The sequence below is a fragment of the Cherax quadricarinatus genome, chromosome 57 (genome assembly GCF_038502225.1).
Source record: "Cherax quadricarinatus isolate ZL_2023a chromosome 57, ASM3850222v1, whole genome shotgun sequence".
Lineage (NCBI taxonomy): Eukaryota > Metazoa > Arthropoda > Malacostraca > Decapoda > Parastacidae > Cherax > Cherax quadricarinatus.
In genome coordinates this window covers 24,874,369-24,895,188 of record NC_091348.1, presented here as the reverse complement: position 1 = coordinate 24,895,188, position 20,820 = coordinate 24,874,369, and the positions used below count along the sequence as shown (strand labels likewise).

At 43.5% G+C, this 20,820-nt stretch overlaps 1 protein-coding gene across 2 annotated transcripts in view; it reads right to left on the bottom strand.

Annotated features, from left to right (window-relative positions):
- LOC128693430 (CCN family member 2) overlaps positions 1-18,227 on the bottom strand; it is a 627,795-nt gene extending 609,568 nt beyond the window's left edge. For both annotated transcript variants that reach the window (XM_053783103.2, XM_070097430.1), the window contains exon 1: positions 17,824-18,227. The gene's annotated coding sequence lies outside the window, so the exon portion shown is untranslated. The remainder of the gene's footprint in view (positions 1-17,823) is intronic.
- Positions 18,228-20,820: the final 2,593 nt, after the last annotated feature.

The following is a 20,820-nucleotide window of genomic DNA, read 5'->3' as shown; positions in this document are numbered from 1 at the left end:
GGTAGGGCAGGGCAAAGCAGGGCAAGGCATGGTAGGGCAGGGCAAGGCAAGGCAAGGAATGGTAGGGCATGGCAGTGAAAGGCAAAGCAAGGTATGGTAGGGCAGGGCAGGCAGGTCAAGCAAGGTATGGTAGGGTAGGGCTGGGCAGGGCAGGGCAGAGCATGGCAGGGTAGAGTGAGACAAAGTATGGTAGGGCAGGTCAGGACATAGCAGAGCAGGGCAGGAAAGGGCAGGGCAAGGCAAGGTATGGTAGGGCAAGGCAGATCAGAGCAGGGCATGGCAGAGCAGGGCAGGGCAGGGCATAGCAGAGCAGGGTACAGCAGGGCACGTCAGGACAGAACAGGGCAGGGTAGTGCAGAGCATGACAGGGTACTGCAGAGTAGGGTATGGTAGGGTAGAGAAGGGTAAGAGTACGGTAAGAGTACCTGATTACAAATGCTGTGTGTGTGTGTGTGTGTGTGTGTGTGTGTGTGTGTACTCACCTAATTGTGGTTGAAGGGGTCGAGACCCAGCTTCTGGCCCCGCCTCCTCCCTGATCATTACTAGGTCCTCTCTCTCTGCTTCCTGAGCTTTGTCATACCTCGTCTTAAAGCTATGTATAGTTCCTGCCTCCACTACATCACTTGCTAGCCTTTCCACTTCCTGACGACTCTGTGACTGAAGAAGTACTTCCTAACATCCCTGTGACTCGTCTGAGTCTTCAGCTTCCAATTGTGACCCCTTGTTTCTGTGTTCCCTCTCTGGAACATCCTGTCTCTATCCACCTTGTCTATTCCACGCATTATTTTGTATGTCGTTATCATGTCTTCCCTGACCCTCCTGTCCTCCAGTGTCGTCAGTCCGATTTCCCTCAACCTTTCTTCGTAGGACATTCTCCTGAGCTCTGGGACTAGCTTGTTGCAAACCTTTGTACTTTCTCTAATTTCTTGACGTGCTCGACCAGGTGTGGGTTTCAAACTGGTGCTGCATACTCCAGTATGGGCCTGATGTACACAGTGTACAGTGTCTTGAACGATTCCTTACTAAGGTATCGGAACGCTATTCTCAGGTTTGCCAGGCGCCCATATGCTGCAGCAGTTATCTGGTTGATGTGTGCCTCCGGAGACGTGCTCTGTGTTATGGTCACCCCAAGATCTTTCTCCTTGGATGAGGTTTGCAGCATTTCCCAATCTTCATGACTTTGCATTTGGCAGGGTTGAAATCGAGAAGCCAGTTGCTGGACCACGTGTCCAGCCTGTCCAGGTCTCTTTGTAGTCCTGCATGATCCTCATCACATTTAATCCTTCTCATTAGCTTCACATCATCTGCGAACAGGGACACTTCAGAGTCTATCCCTTCCACCATGTCATTCACATATATCAGAAATAGCACTGGTCCTAGGACTGACCCCTGTGAAGCCCCGCTCGTCACAGGAGCCCAATGTGATACCTCATCACGTACCATGACCCGTTGTTGCCTCCCTGTCAGGTATTCTCTGATCCATTGCAGTGCCCTTCCTGTTATACGTCCCTGATCCTCCAGCTTCTGCACTAATCTCCTGTGAAGAACTGTGTCGAAGGCCTTCCTGCAGTCCTGGAAAATGCAATCAACCCGCCCCTCTCTCTCGTTTCTTACATCTGTTACCTTGTCATAAAACTCCAGAATGTTTGTGACACAGGATTTGCCTTCCATGAATCCATGCTGGTTGTGGTGTTCCACCACTCTCCTCCTGATAATCTTCTCCATGACTTTGCATACTATACAAGTCAGAGACACTGGTCTGTAGTTCAGTGCCTCATTTCTGTCTCCTTTCTTAAAAATGAGGACTACATTTGCCGTCTTCCATACCTCAGGTAGTTGCCCAGTTTCAAGGGATGTATTGAAGATTGTGCTTAGTGGCATGCACAGTGTCTCTGCTCCTTCTCTAAGGACCCATGGGGAGATGTCCGCACCTCTCGCCTTTGAGGTATCGAGGTCACTTAGCAGCTTCTGCACCTCCTCCTCCATTGTTTGTATATCATCCAGCACCTGTTGGTATGTTCCCTGTTGGTGTTCCCCTCCGTGTTGTCTTCTCTGAGCCATTCCTGTCTCCACTGTAAATACTTCCTTAAATCTCATGTTGAGCTCCTCGCATCCCTCGTGATCGTTACTTGTGAGTTCCCCACCTTTCCTCAGTCTGATCACCTGGTCTTTGACTGTTGCCTTCATACTGTTGCTGGGCCTCCCTCCTTACCTGTGCATACTCGTTCCTGGCTCTTCAACTAATCTCCTTATTTTCCTGTGTTCTTCACCTTCTGTACTCTCTCCATTCTCTATTGCACTTGGTTTTTGCCTCCTTACACCGTCGGGTAAACCAGGGGCTCGTTCTGGTCTTCCCATTATTTTTGTTGCCCTTGGGAAAAAACCTTTCCTCTGCCTCCTTACATTTTGTTGTTACATATTCCATCATTTCATTTACCGACTTTCCTGCCAGTTCTCTGTCCCACTGAACCTCCTGCAAGAAGTTCCTCAAACCTATGTAGTCCCCCCGTTTTTAGTCTGGCTTTTCCCATTCAACTCCTGTTACCCTCTCCACTTGCAACTCTACTATGTATTCAAAGCATAGAACCACGTGGTCACTAGCTCCTAGGGGCCTCTCATATGTGATGTCCTCAATGTCTGAACTGCCCAGGGTGAACACCAGGTCCAGTCTTGTTGGTTCGTCCTCCCCTCTCACTCTGGTAGTGTCTTTACATTTTGATGCATGAGGTTTTCCAGTACCACATCCATCATCTTGCCTCTCCATGTTTCGGGTTCCCCGTGTGGTTCCAGGTTTTCCCAATCGATCTTCCTGTGATTGAAATCGTGTGTACTCACCTAATTGTGGTTGCAGGGGCCGAGACTCAGCTCCTGGCTCCGCCTCTTCACTGATCGCTACTAGGTCCTCTCCCTCTCTGCTTCCTGAGCTTTGTCATACCTCTTCTTAAAGCTATGTATGGATCCTGCCTCCGCTACATCACTTCCCAAACTTTTCCACTTCCTGACACCTCTGTGACTGAAGAAATACTTTGCAACATCCCTGTGATTCAGCTTCCAATTGTGACCCCTTGATGCTGTGTCCCATCTCTGGATCATCCTGTCTCTGTCCACCTTGTCAATTCCTTTCAGTATTTTATATGTAGTTATCATATCCGCCTATCTCTTCTGTCCCCCAGTGTCGTCAGGTCGATATTCCTTAACCTCTCCTCGTAGGACATGCCCCTTAGCTCTGGGACTAGTCTTATTGCCAACCTTTGCACTTTCTCTAATTTCATTACGTGCTTGGCTAGGTGTGGGTTCCAGACTAGTGCTGCATACTCCAATATAGGCCTGACATACACAGTGTACAGGGTCCTGAACGATTCCTTATTGAGATACCGGAATGCTATTAGGTTTGCTAGTCGACCATATGCTGCAGCAGTTATTTAGTTAATGTGCGCCTCAGGAGATGTGTCCGGTGTTATACTAGTTTTACAAACCTCATTAACAAACAATTAAGTGATACAGTCTAAAACCTTCGACACTAGACACGTGAAAGTACTAATATCTAGAACTGATTTTGGTGCTAGTGAAACTTTAGAATTGTTTATGTTAAAGCAAACTGTACGAGTATACTAATCAAAATATCGCAGCTGCGTCCTTTAACGAATGAATTTCTTAAACATACTGACGCTGTTATTTAGAAATATGACTAAGATTGGACAATGTTCGAAAAATCCTGACCTCGTGTAAATGATATTTTTCAAGGAAAAAAAAACGAATCAAATTGGATTCAGTTAAAAAAATATCAAAGACTTTTTGCAAGGTTTCGGTTAATGCAATTACAAGTTAAACTTAAGTTTCGGTCCGACTTGGACCATGTACAAGGTCGCACAGTGTGACTGTGCCGGTTATTTGTGTATTGTTCCAGTGACGGTATTGTGCCTTTTTGTTCTCTAGCTGACAGTGAAATTCTATATAGAAAGTCCCTGGTTATGCAGAATATTTCAAGCAATTTAGGTTAGGGTTGTCCCCAGGATGCTACCCATACTAGCCGGCTATCACCCAGGTGAACAGGGAGAGCAGGTTTCTTTAGGAAACATCCCCAAATGTTTCCACCCATGCTGGGGATCATACCACGGACCTCAATGTGTGGGCTGAGTGCGCTACCAACCGAGCTACGGGACACCTAAGTCAACATACTAGTCTACAATAAATCACAGTCCATGCATGGAATTCTACCTAAGTTGATGTAGAGTAAAGACTCCTATAGTTGGACGTGAATGATGGGACAGATGAAGAGAAGAACGTTTGTGAGAGAAGAGTAACTAGTGGTAGAATGATGGGACAGATGAAGGGAAGAAAATTTATGAGAGGAGAGTAACTAGTGGTAGAATGATGGGACAGATGAAGAGAAGAAAGTTTGTGAGAGGAGAGTAACTAGTGGTAGAATGATGGAACAGATGAAGAGAAGAAAGTTTATGAGAGGAGAGTAACTAGTGGTAGAATGATGGGACAGATGAAGAGAAGAAAGTTTATGAGAGGAGAGTAACTAGTGGTAGAATGATGGAACAGATGAAGAGAAGAAAGTTTATGAGAGGAGAGTAACTAGTGGTAGAATGATGGGACAGATGAAGAGAAGAAAGTTTGTGAGAGGAGAGTAACTAGTGGTAGAATGATGTGACAGATGAAGAGAAGAAAGTTTATGAGAGGAGAGTAACTAGTGGTAGAATGATGGGACAGATGAAGAGAAGAAAGTTTATGAGAGAAGAGTAACTAGTGGTAGAATGATGGGACAGATGAAGAGAAGAAAGTTTATGAGAGAAGAGTAACTAGTGGTAGAATGATGGGACAGATGAAGAGAAGAAAGTTTATGAGAGAAGAGTAACTAGTGGTAGAATGATGGGACAGATGAAGAGAAGAAAGTTTATGAGAGAAGAGTAACTAGTGGTAGAATGATGGGACAGATGAAGAGAAGAAAGTTTATGAGAGAAGAGTAACTAGTGGTAGAATGATGGGACAGATGAAGAGAAGAAAGTTTATGAGAGAAGAGTAACTAGGGGCAGAGAAAGATCCTGGGTTCGACGCAGCTGCTTGCAGTTTGTTGTTCCTGTGATTTAATTACAATTACAGTATATGATGACGTGGACTGGACAGGCAGCAGAGGTCAAGAAGGAAACAATGGCCTTCTTGTAGTAGCTAAGCTAGCGATAATATAAAATAACAAACACGGAGATGTAGACAGTATTGTGGTAAATATTTATTTTCCTAACAAGTTCATATAATTTGAAATATCTTGTGAAGTATTATTATACCTAAATCATTTACTGTATACTAAATTATTATTCACCAAGATGTGGCTTATATAACAATCCCATAAGAGGTTAATTTTAAGAAGCAAGCTATATCTTAAAATTTTTAAAATACATGATTTAATTAAATAGATAAATCATTCCTTGTTAAAGTTATTTATTGACTACAATAAATAATGTATTAAAATAGTATTTAAGTTGTAAATGAATATACATAACAATACGATTTCAAGTAGTGTCATAATATGAACAAGATATTTGTGAAGCATAACCTGAAGAAAGGAAGAGGAGAGTGAGTGTGTACAGTGATTAACCCTCAGCCTCCACGATAATATCCTTGGTGTGCCGCTCCAATAATTAATACTATCTGACAGGCGACAGCAACAGTCTTAGACCTACTAGCAACAATGTAAGACTTTTCCAAGACACCCAACAAGAGGTGTCCCATAATACTGGGTTCATCGCCTAATTAAAGTTCAGAGTGTTAGAGTACTGATGGCTTAACTAAGTAATTTGTAGATCCTAGGAATTATGCTGGATTCACAGTCGAGTGTTGGGAACGAATCCTCGTGTTCTTAACTGTTCGTGGTCACGCCTGACCTAAGAGCCGCCACTAACAGGTCATCTTACAGCTTTGTCCAATAGAGACTGCAATCCATATCTCGTTCTAAGTAGGTAGGGATCAGGGTGGTGTAAGGTTCAGATTATATGGAGTAGAATTAGCCAAGGTGTCGACCACATGGCACAAACACGAAGTATATGTTTCAGTCCACCAGAAACTGAGTGTACTGGGTGATCACTGCGTCGACAATGGACCAGGTGCCAGGTGTCATCAGAGACATCAGACTGGCAAGTACTCAGTACTCAGTATGCCTAGTAGAATAGCTGTCATGTCATAGGGAAGCTCACCTGTTTGGATTTGAAACGGCTGGAATATAAGTGGGCTGGACTGACGTGTGATTAATTAATGCCAGTCAAAGTAAAATCTCCTAATTAACGTCAGCAACCGTGATTGGTGCTACACAGTGACTTGTGCTATACAGTGACTGGTACTATACAGTGACTGGTGCTACACAGTGACTGGTACTATACAGTGACTGGTGCTACACAGTGACTGGTGTTACACAGTGCATGGTGTTACACTGGAATTGGTGCTACACTGAGACTCGTGCTACACAGTGACTGGTGCTACAGTGTGTAGTGCTATACAGTGACTGGTGCTGCACAGTAATTGGTGATATACAGTGACTAGTGCTACAATGGGACTGGTGCTACACAGTGACTGGTGCTACAGTGTATGGTGCCACACAGTGACTGGTGCTACACAGTAATTGGTGTTATACAGTGACTAGTGTTACACTGGGACTGGTGCTACACAGTGACTAGTGCTACAGTGTATGGTGCTATACAGTGACTGGTGCTACACAATAACTAGTGCTATAGTGACTAGTGCTACACTGGGACTGGTGCTACACAGTGACTAGTGCTACACTGGGACTAGCCCTGCACTGTGTATGGTACTACACTGGGACTGGTGCTACAGTGTATGGTGCTACACTGGGACTGGTGCTACACAGTGACAAGTACTACGCAGTATACCACCTGTGGCCGGTGCTAAACGCTGCTGGTACACAGTGACTGGTGTTACACAGTGACTGGTGTTACACAGTGACCAGTGCTACTCAGTATACCACCAGTGACCGGTGCTAAACGCTGCTGGTATAATTACTTCTACATAGTGACTGGTTGTTACACAGTGACTGGTGCTGCATAGTGACTGGTGCTACACAGTGACTGGTGTTACACAGTTACTTCTGCTACATAGTGACTGGTGCTACACAGTGACTGGTGTTACACAATGGTGTTACACAATGATTGGTGTTACACAATGGTGTTACACAATGACTGGTGTTACACAATGGTGTTACACAATGGTGTTACACAATGACTGGTGTTACACAATGGTGTTACACAGTGACTGGTGTTACACAGTTTATATATGACGGTTTAAAAGTTACTTCAGCCATCTCTGAATCTATATTTATATTACAATAACAAAATATTCCTTGAATATATATCACTAAATCACGTAGTTAACTTCACTTGAATGAAGTGACTTAACAGATCTAATATAATATTTAAGAAAGAGTATATAAAAGCACTTTTTTTATAAAGACTTCTGAAAGGGTCTTTAAGGAAGCATATAACCTACTCAGTGTCGCTTTAATGCCTAAATCTGACTTAATAGTGCTATCCAGCTTAGTCTTTTATTAAATATAATAACAACTAATAGTATCTGAGCTGACTATTCATCCAAATAATTACATAAATTAACTTTTCATATATACAAGCAAAGAATACTTATATCAAGACGGTTACAAATCTCATTTTGCCAAAAACACAGAAATGTGTTGGTTTACCACTTTCAGAAACTCTAGAAAATATATCTCATGTTCTGGTAATATTAAACATCAATTAGATATTTAAGAATGTTCGCGTTGTGAAACTTTTGTTAATAAAAAAGACACACAAGTGCTTCTCTCCGTCTTTTTTTTTTTAGCTCAGATTGTTAAAAAATTAGCGAAGTGTATAAAGACGAGTTACCAAGAAGTGAGTGTTATGGTCTTGTGAGTAACAGGAGCCATTGTTTCCTTCTCGACCTCTGCTGCCTCTCCAGACCACGTCATCATATAATGTATTTGTAATTAAATCACCTGAACAACAAACTTCCCAACAGCTGCGTCGAACCCAGGATCTTTTTCTGCCCCTAGTTACTCTTCTCTCACAAACTTTCTTCTCTTCATCTGTTCCATCATTCTACCACTAGTTACTCTCCTCTCATAAACTTTCTTCTCTTCATCTGTTCCATCATTCTACCACTAGTTACTCTCCTCTCATAAACTTTCTTCTCTTCATCTGTTCCATCATTCTACCACTAGTTACTCTCCTCTCATAAACTTTCTTCTCTTCATCTGTCCCATCATTCTACCACTAGTTACTCTCCTCTCATAAACTTTCTTCTCTTCATCTGTCCCATCATTCTACCACTAGTTACTCTTCTCTCACAAACTTTCTTCTCTTCATCTGTCCCATCATTCTACCACTAGTTACTCTCCTCTCATAAACTTTCTTCTCTTCATCTGTCCCATCATTCTACCACTAGTTACTCTTCTCTCACAAACTTTCTTCTCTTCATCTGTTCCATCATTCTACCACTAGTTACTCTCCTCTCAAACTTTCTTCTCTTCATCTGTCCCATCATTCTACCACTAGTTACTCTTCTCTCACAAACTTTCTTCTCTTCATCTGTCCCATCATTCTACCACTAGTTACTCTTCTCTCACAAACTTTCTTCTCTTCATCTGTCCCATCATTCTATCACTAGTTACTCTTCTCTCACAAACTTTCTTCTCTTCATCTGTCCCATCATTCTATCACTAGTTACTCTCCTCTAATAAACTTTCTTCTCTTCATCTGTCCCATCATTCTACCACTAGTTACTCTTTTCTCACAAACTTTCTTCTCTTCATCTGTCCCATCATTCTACCACTAGTTACTCTCCTCTCAGAAACTTTCTTCTCTTCATCTGTCCCATCATTCTACCACTAGTTACTCTCCTCTCAAACTTTCTTCTCTTCATCTGTCCCATCATTCTATCACTAGTTACTCTCCTCTAATAAACTTTCTTCTCTTCATCTGTCCCATCATTCTACCACTAGTTACTCTCCTCTCAAACTTTCTTCTCTTCATCTGTCCCATCATTCTATCACTAGTTACTCTCCTCTAATAAACTTTCTTCTCTTCATCTGTCCCATCATTCTACCACTAGTTACTCTCCTCTCACAAACGTTCTTCTCTTCATCCGTCCCATCATTCACGTCCAACTATAGGAGTCTTTACATCAACTTAGGTAGAATTCCATGCATGGACTGTGATTTATTGTAGACTAGTATGTTGACTTAGGTGTCCCGTAGCTCGGTTGGTAGCGCACTCAGCCCACACATTGAGGTCCGTGGTATGATCCCCAGCATGGGTGGAAACATTTGGGGATGTTTCCTAAAGAAATCTGCTCTCCCTGTTCACCTGGGTGATAGCCGGCTAGTATGGGTAGCATCCTGGGGGCGAACCTAACCTAAATTGCTTGAAATATTCTGCATAACCAGGGACTTTCTATATAGAATTTTACTAATGTCAGCTAGAGAACAAAAAGGCACAATACCGTCACTGGAACAATACCGTCACTGGAACAATACACAAATAACCGGCACAGTCACACTGTGCGACCTTGTACATGGTCCAAGTCGGACCGAAACTTAAGTTTAACTTGTAATTGCATTAACCGAAACCTTGCAAAAAGTCTTTGATATTTTTTTAACTGAATCCAATTTGATTCGTTTTTTTTTTCCTTGAAAAATATCATTTATACGAGGTCAGGATTTTTCGAACATTGTCCAATCTTAGTCATATTTCTAAATAACAGCGTCAGTATGTTTAAGAAATTCATTCGTTAAAGGACGCAGCTGCGATATTTTGATTAGCATACTCGTACAGTTTGCTTTAACATAAACAATTCTAAAGTTTCACTAGCACCAAAATCAGTTCTAGATATTAGCACTTTCACGTGTCTAGTGTCGAAGTAGCTAAATGTTTATAACTGACCATAATTTTTAAAGGGGTTGACCGGTAATCCAGCGGAAGGCCTCAGTCAGATGACCAATAGCTCCACTGGTGGGTCATGACTAAGACCCACGTTAGTAAACACTTGTCCTGTTTCCTGACGAACCTTACCTAAGTTTTAGTGTCGAAGGTTTTACACTGTATCACTTAATTGTTTGTTAATGAGGTTTAAAAACCTAGTTACTACACGGGGGTTATTAACGACACTTTTATCCAGTGTTTACAGTATTTACATTTAGTTGAAGAAACTACATTCTTGTCAATATGTTTTATATTACTTTCTACTCATATTTTCATTGCTTGTAAACATTTATCATCGATATTAAACATCAAATCTCGTTCAGAAGAATAATGTTTGTTTTGAAAAAAGTTGATTCTGTGTTCTTAGTCAAAAATTAAATTATGAATAAAAAACCCAAGTTCTCATTTGCATATATTCTGCTTGATGGAAGCGAGTCTAAAATAATTAACAACTTACATCTCTTGATGTTCATGTTCACTTTCTCTTCGTAGCTTCTCATTTCCCATCTACCACATCTTTATGTAGAGAATATACTATACTTTTATTAACTTTCCTAACATTCTAGATCCGTTAAAAAAATCTTTCTCATTTCTTTCCTTTGCATCAGTAATCCTCAGTTTCATAAACTCTACCTACTCTACTCTCTTAAATCATCTTTTTCACTGAAAATATATGTACATTGTCTTCCCTGTGATTTGTAATTCACAAAATCTTGATAACTCCCCCGATGATGTCCATGAGAGATGACTGCCGGAGATGAGACATGTTCTGTCACAGCAGCAGAGTGGTGGGGAAACTTACTGCGATCAAACCAGGAAATTATTAAATAATTTGATCAGGCAAACTGATAAAAGATTCTGTGAGTCCATACTTTAATGTCAGTGTAAGAAGACAAAGTCCAGAATCACAAGTGCGTGAAAATATATAACCAATCAGATTCCAACGAACAAGGAAGCTAGCAGAAGAATTAGAATTAATTATCTTTGAGTGAAAATGAAGTTAAAACGCAATTTGAAATGGACATATCAGCAAAGGCAAATACAAAAGTAAAGTCTTCAGAGCAGCAAAGATGGCACTGAAGAATCAGTTGACAGCATAGAGAAAACAATAGGAACACTGAAAAGTAGATGTACAATGAGATCAACAAAATCTTAATATCCCTACGAATAAACAGTCATTGACAGGGAGGAATATTAACCAAATAAAATGCTGAAACATTGAAGGTGCCAGTGAAGACGTGAGGAACCACTAGTGAAAGTTGGCACATCAGAGACATCACAACCAGATCCTGAATACCGACAATTATTAAGAGATGGATGTAGCATGGCAGTTAATGTTGACAAGTATGGAAGAGAGAGTCCGTGCGTACTAAATCTTTATTGCTGATAATGTTAAGATAAGATTTTCTTCGGATTTTTAAACACGAAGGGTTAGCCACCCAGGATAACCAAAGAAAGTCAGTGCGTCATCGAGGACTGCCTAACTTATTTCCATTGTGATCCTCATTCTTGTCCCTCAGGATGCGACCCACACCAGTCGACTAACACCCAAGTACCTATTTGCTGCTAGGTGAACGGGACAACAGGTGTAAGGAAACGCGTCGAAATGTTTCCACCCGCCGGGACTCGAACCCGGGCCCTCCGTGTGTGAAGCGTAGAGCATTATCAAGTGATGCAAGAAGTATTATGAGAGAACATTATACACAGGTAAGATGAGTGAGGCGATGATGTAGATGTTTGTGTGTTATATGCATACCTATGATTCTTTAAATTGTAATGAGACAGTCACTCGGCGATGTCTGGCTTTCATAATGAAATATTTCTTTAACTTACCAGTTAAAAAATAAAATAAGTTGAGCTATAACAGAGTGAAAGAAAACTCTATTCAGGGATGACTCATAATGACACGTTTGCAAACAAACCATACCACGAGCGGGGATTGAACTCGCGCTGGCCTGGAGTTTTGCGACTCACTCGCCACGAGTTCAGTCCTCGCCCGTGGTATTGTTTCCATTCATAGGCTTATAAACAGATATGACAAGGCCGGACCCAGAGCTGGAGATCAACCACCTCGAATTTATAGATACACACACACACACACACAGGTGTTTACTCACTCATTAAAAGATATTGACACTAGGAAAGCAGACACAGAAAACACCAGCCATTCGTCTCACAGTAACAAGGAAACAAAATATCACCTATGATACTATATGTATCACAGGTGATACATAAACTTTTCTCTCGCTGAGAGAAACATCACGTTACAATGATTAACGTATCATCCACGTGATATAAGACACGTGTCCTCCACGTGATGATAGTATGAGAGACGTGTCCCCCCAGTGGCATGAGACACATGCCCTCAGAGTGGCATTATGTGACACATCTCCCAGTGGCATTATGTGACACGTCCTCCCAGTGGCATTATGTGACACATGTCCTCCCGGTGGCATTATATGACACATGTCCTCCCAGTGGCATTATGTGACACATGTCCTCCCAGTGGCATTATGTGACATGTCCTCCCAGTGGCATTATGAGACACGTGTCCTTCGAGTGTTGTTAGAATGAGACACGTGTCCTCCATATGCTATTAGCATGAGACACGTGTCCTCCTCATGCTATTAGCATGAGACACGTGTCCTCCACATGCTATTAGCATGTGACGCGTGTCCTCCACACACTGTTAGCATGAGACACGTGTCCTCCACGTGTTAGCATGAGACACGTGTCCTCCACGTGTTAGCATGAGACACGTGTCCTCCACGTGTTAGCATGGGACACGTGTCCTCCATGTACTATCTACATGAGAAACGTATCCTCCCCAATATGATGTGAAATATGTGATCGATGTGAAACACGTCTCCTTGACGTGATATTAAATACGTATACTCGACAAAATGTGACACACGTGTCCTCGACGTGATGTTAAACACGTGTCCTCGACGTGATGTTCTTGACGTGATGCAGGTATGCTGGGAGGCAGTTAAACAGTCTTGGGCCCCGGACACTTATTGTGTTGTCTCTCAGTGTACTCGTGGCGTCCCTGCTTTACATTGGGGTAATGTTGCATCCCCTGCCGAATCTTTTGCTTTCATAAGGAGTAATTTTCGTGTGCACGTTTAGTACTAATCCCTCTAGGATTTTCCAAGTATATATTATCATGTCTCTCTCTCGCCTACGTTCTAGGGAATACAAATCAAGGAACTTCAACCGTTCTCAGTAATTTAGGTGCTTTATCGTACGTATGTGTGCCGTGGAAGTTCTTTGTACACTCTCCAAGTCAACAGTTTCGCCTGCCTTAAAGGCGGCAGTTAGTGTACAGCAGTAGTCCAGCCTAGAGAGAACAAGCGATTTGGATAAAATCATCATGGGCTTGGCGTCCCTAGTTTTGAAGGTTCTCATTATCAATTCTATCATTTTTCTAATAGATGCGATAGATACATTGTTGTGGTCTTTGAAGGTGATGTCTTCTGACATTATCACTCTCAGGCCCTTCACATAACAGTTTTAATTTCCTCAGGTTTTCCATATCTGAGTAGTTGAAATTTTTCTTCATTGAACTTCATATTGTTTTGGGTGACAAATTTGAAGATTTGGTCGATGTCCGCTTGGAGTCTCGCGGTGTCTGCGATGGAGGTCACTGTCATGGCAATCCGGGTGTCATCGGCAAATGAAGACACGGAGCTATGGCTTACATCTCTGTCAGATATGAAGATGAGAAACAGGATGGGAGCGAGTACTGTGCCTTGTGGAGCACAGCTTTTCACAGTAGCTTCCTCAGACTTTTCTCTGTTTACTATTACTTTTTGTGTTCTATTTGTTAGGAAATTATAGAGCCATCTATCATATACCAAATCTAAGGCCAAAACAGCATCCAGTATTGGACTCCTGCTTAAACGAGATGAGACTTACACTGATGACAGCAAAGAAATGAGTGAGATACTAAAGGAACAATATAACAAACTGTTCAGTGAGCCGTTAACCAGACTAAGGGTCGACAGCTTAAATTATTTTTTTATGACCGAGGCTCAAAATTTGGTTAAGTCAAGAATTTTAGATATAATCCTAATACTACAAGATTTTGAAAAAGCAATGAATGACACGCAAATGCACTCTGCCCCAGGCTCAGATTTGTGCAACTCTGTGTTCATGAAAAACTGCAAGAAACCCCTTTCAGGTGCCATAAATATTGTATGGGGTAGGGAGCACGGACACAGGGGTCATCCCAGTCACTAAAAACAACAAACATAGCGCCACACCACAAAGGTGACAGTAAAGCAATTCCAAAGCATTGCTTTACTGTTCTAAGAAAAGGTTCTAAGAAGCAAGATCGCCACTCGCTTAGATACCCATCAGTTGTACAACCCAGGGCAATATGGGTTTAGAGCAGGTCGCTCCTGCCTCTCACAACTACTGGACCACTATGACAAGGTCTTGGATGCTCTGGTGGCAAAACAAAATGCAGATGTAGTATACACAGACTGTGAAAGCCATCGACAAGTGAGACCAAGGTGTAACAGCACAAAAAATGCGTGACAAAGGAATAACAGGAAAATTGGTTAGATGGATTTATGACTTCCTAACAAATGGAACGCAAAGTGTAATAGCAAACAACAAAGGCTGAGGCGTCTATAGTGAAAAATTCTGTTCTACAAGGTACAGTCCTCGCTCCCATCCTGTTCCTCATCCTAATATCTGACATAGATAGGAGCCACAACACCCCGTGTCCTCCTTTGCTGATGAGACCCGAATCTGCATTACAGTGTCATCCACTGAATACACTGCAAACCTCCAAGCGGATATCAACTAAATCTTTAATTGGGCCCCAGAAAACAATATGAAGTTCAATGAAGACAAATTTCAATTACTCCGCTGTGGGAAAACACAACGAAATAAAAAATGAATCCGAGTACAAAATAAATCCCAATCACACAATAGAGCGAGGAACTAATGTGAAGAACCTGGGAGGGATAATATCAGAGGATTTCACTTTCAAAGATCACAACAATGTATCTACCACATCTACTAGGAAAAGACGGATAATGAGAACCTTCAAAACTAGAGATGCCAAGCCAATGATGATTCTCTTCAAATCGCTTGTTCTCTCTAGGCTGGAATATTGCTGCAAACTAACGGCCCCTTTCAAGGCAGGCGAAATTGTAGACCTGGAGAATGTTCAGAAAACTTTCACGGCATGTGAAAGCATGTTACTGGGAGCCCAAGACTGTTCAGTTGCCTCCCAGCATACATAAGAGGGATTACCAATAGGCCCCTGGCTGTCTTCAAAAAGGCGTTGGACAGGCACCTAAAGTTAATACCTGACCCCAATAGAAATAAGTCACTGTCTGACTTTTTTGGGTTATCCCAGGTTCTCTACACATATGCTGCTATGTATGATAATCTATGTAACTGTATTTGTGTATACCTGAATAAACTTACTTACCAGCCGGGCTGTTTATCGTATTCCAGTTTATGTGCGGCCAGCAGTAACAGACTGGTTGATCAAACGCTGATCCACCTCGAACCTTAGTCACAGGTATACTCTTGGTATACTCCAGGTATACTCTTGGTATACTCCAGGTATACTCCAGGTATACACTAGGTATACTCCAGGTATACTCTAGGTATACTCCAGGTATACTCCAGGTATACTCTTGGTATACTCTAGGTATACTCCAGGTATACGTGTCCACGCCGCAATGATGTGAAACACGTGTCATCTACGTGTTGTGAAACACGTGTCATCTACGTGTTGTGAAATACGTGTCATCTACGTGTTGTGAAACACGTGTCATCTACGTGTTGTGAAATACGTGTCATGTACGTGTTGTGAAACACGTGTCAGCTACGTGTTGTGAAATACGTGTTGTGAAACACGTGTCTACGTGATTCCATCTTAAGACTCTAGTAATGTGCAGTAATATCTGGAGTGTAACACCTAAGAGAGCACGTAAGCGACACCTAAAAGAGCACACAAGTGTCATCAAACAGCACACTGGTAACACCTTAGAGAGCACACAGGTGAAACTAAAGATAGAACACCGTAACACCCAGGAGCACACATGTGACACCTAAGAAAAGCACAAAGGTGACATCTAAGATATCACACACCTGACACCCAGGTATCACACAGGTGACTCCTAAGAGCTGACATTGTTGGCACATAAGAAAGCACAGGTGACACCTTAGAAACCATAGCTGGCATAGGAGAGAACACACATGTGACACAGTCACACATTACCTGGGCTGTAACACATATGAGCACACAGCTGACACATGAGTGAGCACTTAGGTGATACATGAATGAGCACATAAGTGAAGCATGAGTAAGCACACAGGTAACACATGTGTGAACACACAGGTCATGTGAATGAGCACACAGGCGATACATGACTTCGCTCACTGGTTACAAATACCTGAACACACAAGTGACACATGAGTGAGAACACAGCTGACATATGAAAGCACACAGGTGACACATGAGTTAGTTCACTGTGACACATGAGAAAGCACACAGGTGACACATGAGTGAACACACATGTGATACATTATTGAGAACACAGGTGACACAGGAGTGTGCACACATGTTTGATGTTCAGTACCTGGTGTGTAGCATATGAGAGCACACATAACACATGAGAGAACACACGTAACACATGGTAGAGCACACACAAGACATGAAGAGCACACATAACACATGGTAGAGCACACACAACACATGAAGAGCACACTTAACACATGGTAGAGCACACATAACACATGGTAGAGCACACATAACACATAAAGAGCACACTTAACACATGGTAGAGCACACATAACACATGGTAGAGCACACACAACACATGAAGAGCACACATAACACATGGTAGAGCACACATAACACATGGTAGAGCACACACAACACATGAAGAGCACACTTAACACATGGTAGAGCACACATAACACATGGTGAAGCACACATAACACATGGGAGAGCACACATTACACATGGTAGAGCACACATAACACATGGAAGAGCACACATAACACATGGTAGAGCACACATAACACATTGTAGAGCACACACAACACATGGTAGAGCACACATAACACATGGTAGAGCACACATAACACATGGGAGAGCACACATTACACATGGGAGAGCACACATAACACATGGGAGAGCACACATTACACATGGTAGAGCACACACAACACATGGGAGAGCACACATAACACATGGGAGAGCACACATTACACATGGGAGAGCACACACAACACATGGGAGAGCACATATAACACATGGGAGAGCACACATTACACATGGGAGAGCACACACAACACATTGGAGAGCACACATAACACATGGGAGAGCACACATTACACATGGGAGAGCACACACAACACATGGGAGAGCACACATAACACATGGGAGAGCACACATTACACATGGTAGAGCACACATAACACATGGAAGAGCACACATAACACATGGGAGAACACATATCCCACATGGGAGAGCACACATAACACATGGAAGAGCACACATAACGCATGGGAGAACACATATACCACGTGGGAGAGCACACATAACACATGGAAGAGCACACATAACACATAGGAGAACACATATACCACATGGGAGAGCACACATAACACATGGGAGAACACATATACCACATGGGAGAGCACACATAACACATGGAAGAGCACACATAACACATGGGAGAACACATATACCACGTGGGAGAGCACAAATAACACATGGGAGAGCACACATAACACATAGGAGAACACATATAACACATGGGAGAACACATATAACACATGGGAGAACACACAGGTAACTTACCTTGTGTACTCTCAATGTTGACTCGAAGCTGAAGTCGCAAGACAAGAGGTAATAATTTAGGAGGAAGAGGAAGAAAGTAAGAGAGAGGAGGAGGAGGAGGAAGATGGGTGGGGGTGAGGAAGGGAATAATCAATAATCTTAATTATTTATCACTTCTCAATTCATCCAAAACGCTGGTTGAGTCTTGTAAAACTACCTGGATTATCTCTCCCTCTCTGTGTGTCTCAGCGAGACACTGCGAGACAAGAAGCTCGTGCACATCAGAGGTTAAAAGAGGAGGAGGCACAGGAGGATGAGAGGAGTGAGCACGTGTGTTCAGTGTTCACAGTGTGTGGGAGAACACGGGAAGCAGCAACAACCTACACTCATCACCTTCCACACCAACACTGAGCTGCCACCTCGCCTCTCACAGGTATTTGTATGCTCCATACAGGTGCTACCTGGCAACCATGGCACCCTCCATGGTCTTGTTGTAGTGACCATGGCAGCCTCCATGGTCTTGTTGTAGTGACCATGGCACCTTCCATGGTCTTGTTGTAGTGACCATGGCACCCTCCATGGTCTTGTTGCAGTGACCATGGCACCTTCCATGGTCTTGTTGTAGTGACCATGGCACACTCCATGGTCTTATTGTAGTGACCATGGCACCTTCCTGGTCTTGTTGTAGTGACCATGGCACCCTCCATGGTCTTGTTGTAGTGACCATGGCACCCTCCATGGTCTTGTTGTAGTGACCATGGCACCTTCCATGGTCTTGTTGTAGTGACCATGGCACCCTCCATGCTCTTGTTGTAGTGACCATGGCAGCCTCCATGGTCTTGTTGTAGTGACCATGGCACCTTCCATGGTCTTGTTGTAGTGACCATGGCACCCTCCATGGTCTTGTTGTAGTGACCATGGCACCCTCCATGGTCTTGTTGTAGTGACCATGGCACCTTCCATGGTCTTGTTGTAGTGACCATGGCACCCTCCATGGTCTTCTTGTAGTGACCACGGCACCTTCCATGGTCTTGTTGTAGTGACCATGGCACCTTCCATGGTCTTGTTGTAGTGACCATGGCACCCTCCATGGTCTTGTTGTAGTGACCATGGCACCCTTCATGGTCTTGTTGTAGTGACCACGGCACCCTCCGTGGTCTTGTTGTAGTGACCATGGCACCCTCCATGGTCTTGTTGCAGTGACCATGGCACCTTCCATGGTCTTGTTGTAGTGACCATGGCACACTCCATGGTCTTATTGTAGTGACCATGGCACCTTCCTGGTCTTGTTGTAGTGACCATGGCACCCTCCATGGTCTTGTTGTAGTGACCATGGCACCCTCCATGGTCTTGTTGTAGTGACCATGGCACCTTCCATGGTCTTGTTGTAGTGACCATGGCACCCTCCATGCTCTTGTTGTAGTGACCATGGCAGCCTCCATGGTCTTGTTGTAGTGACCATGGCACCTTCCATGGTCTTGTTGTAGTGACCATGGCACCCTCCATGCTCTTGTTGTAGTGACCATGGCAGCCTCCATGGTCTTGTTGTAGTGACCATGGCACCTTCCATGGTCTTGTTGTAGTGACCATGGCACCCTCCATGGTCTTGTTGTAGTGACCATGGCACCCTCCATGGTCTTGTTGTAGTGACCATGGCACCTTCCATGGTCTTGTTGTAGTGACCATGGCACCCTCCATGGTCTTGTTGTAGTGACCATGGCACCCTCCATGGTCTTCTTGTAGTGACCATGGCACCTTCCATGGTCTTGTTGTAGTGACCATGGCACCTTCCATGGTCTTGTTGTAGTGACCATGGCACCCTCCATGGTCTTGTTGTAGTGACCATGGCACCCTTCATGGTCTTGTTGTAGTGACCACGGCACCCTCCGTGGTCTTGTTGTAGTGACCATGGCACCCTCCATGGTCTTGTTGCAGTGACCATGGCACCTTCCATGGTCTTGTTGTAGTGACCATGGCACACTCCATGGTCTTATTGTAGTGACCATGGCACCTTCCTGGTCTTGTTGTAGTGACCATGGCACCCTCCATGGTCTTGTTGTAGTGACCATGGCACCCTCCATGGTCTTGTTGTAGTGACCATGGCACCTTCCATGGTCTTGTTGTAGTGACCATGGCACTCTCCATGCTCTTGTTGTAGTGACCATGGCAGCCTCCATGGTCTTGTTGTAGTGACCATGGCACCTTCCATGGTCTTGTTGTAGTGACCATGGCACCCTCCATGGTCTTGTTGTAGTGACCATGGCACCCTCCATGGTCTTGTTGTAGTGACCATGGCACCTTCCATGGTCTTGTTGTAGTGACCATGGCACCCTCCATGGTCTTGTTGTAGTGACCATGGCACCCTCCATGGTCTTCTTGTAGTGACCATGGCACCTTCCATGGTCTTGTTGTAGTGACCATGGCACCTTCCATGGTCTTGTTGTAGTGACCATGGCACCCTCCATGGTCTTGTTGTAGTGACCATGGCACCCTTCATGGTCTTGTTGTAGTGACCACGGCACCCTCCGTGGTCTTGTTGTAGTGACCATGGCACCCTCCATGGTCTTGTAGTGACCACGGCACCCTCCATGGTCTTGTTGTAGTGACCATGGCACCCTTCATGGTCTTGTTGTAGTGACCATGGCACCTTCCATGGTCTTGTTGTAGTGACCATGGCACCCTCCATGGTCTTGTTATAGTGACCATGGCACCTTCCATGATTATATAGTGACCATAGCACCCTTCATGGTATTGTTGTTGAGACCATGGCACCCTTCATCGTCTTGTTGCAGTGACAATGGCACCCTTTATGGTTTTGTTGTAGTGACACTGGCACTTTCCATAGTCTTACTGTAGTGGCAATGGCACTCTTCATGGTCTTGTTGTAGTGACCATGACACCCATCATGATCTTACTGTAGTAACCATGGCACCCTTCATCGTCTTAGTGTAGTGACCATGGCACCTTCCATGTTCTTACTGTAGTGATCATAGCACCCTCCATGGAATTGTATTGACC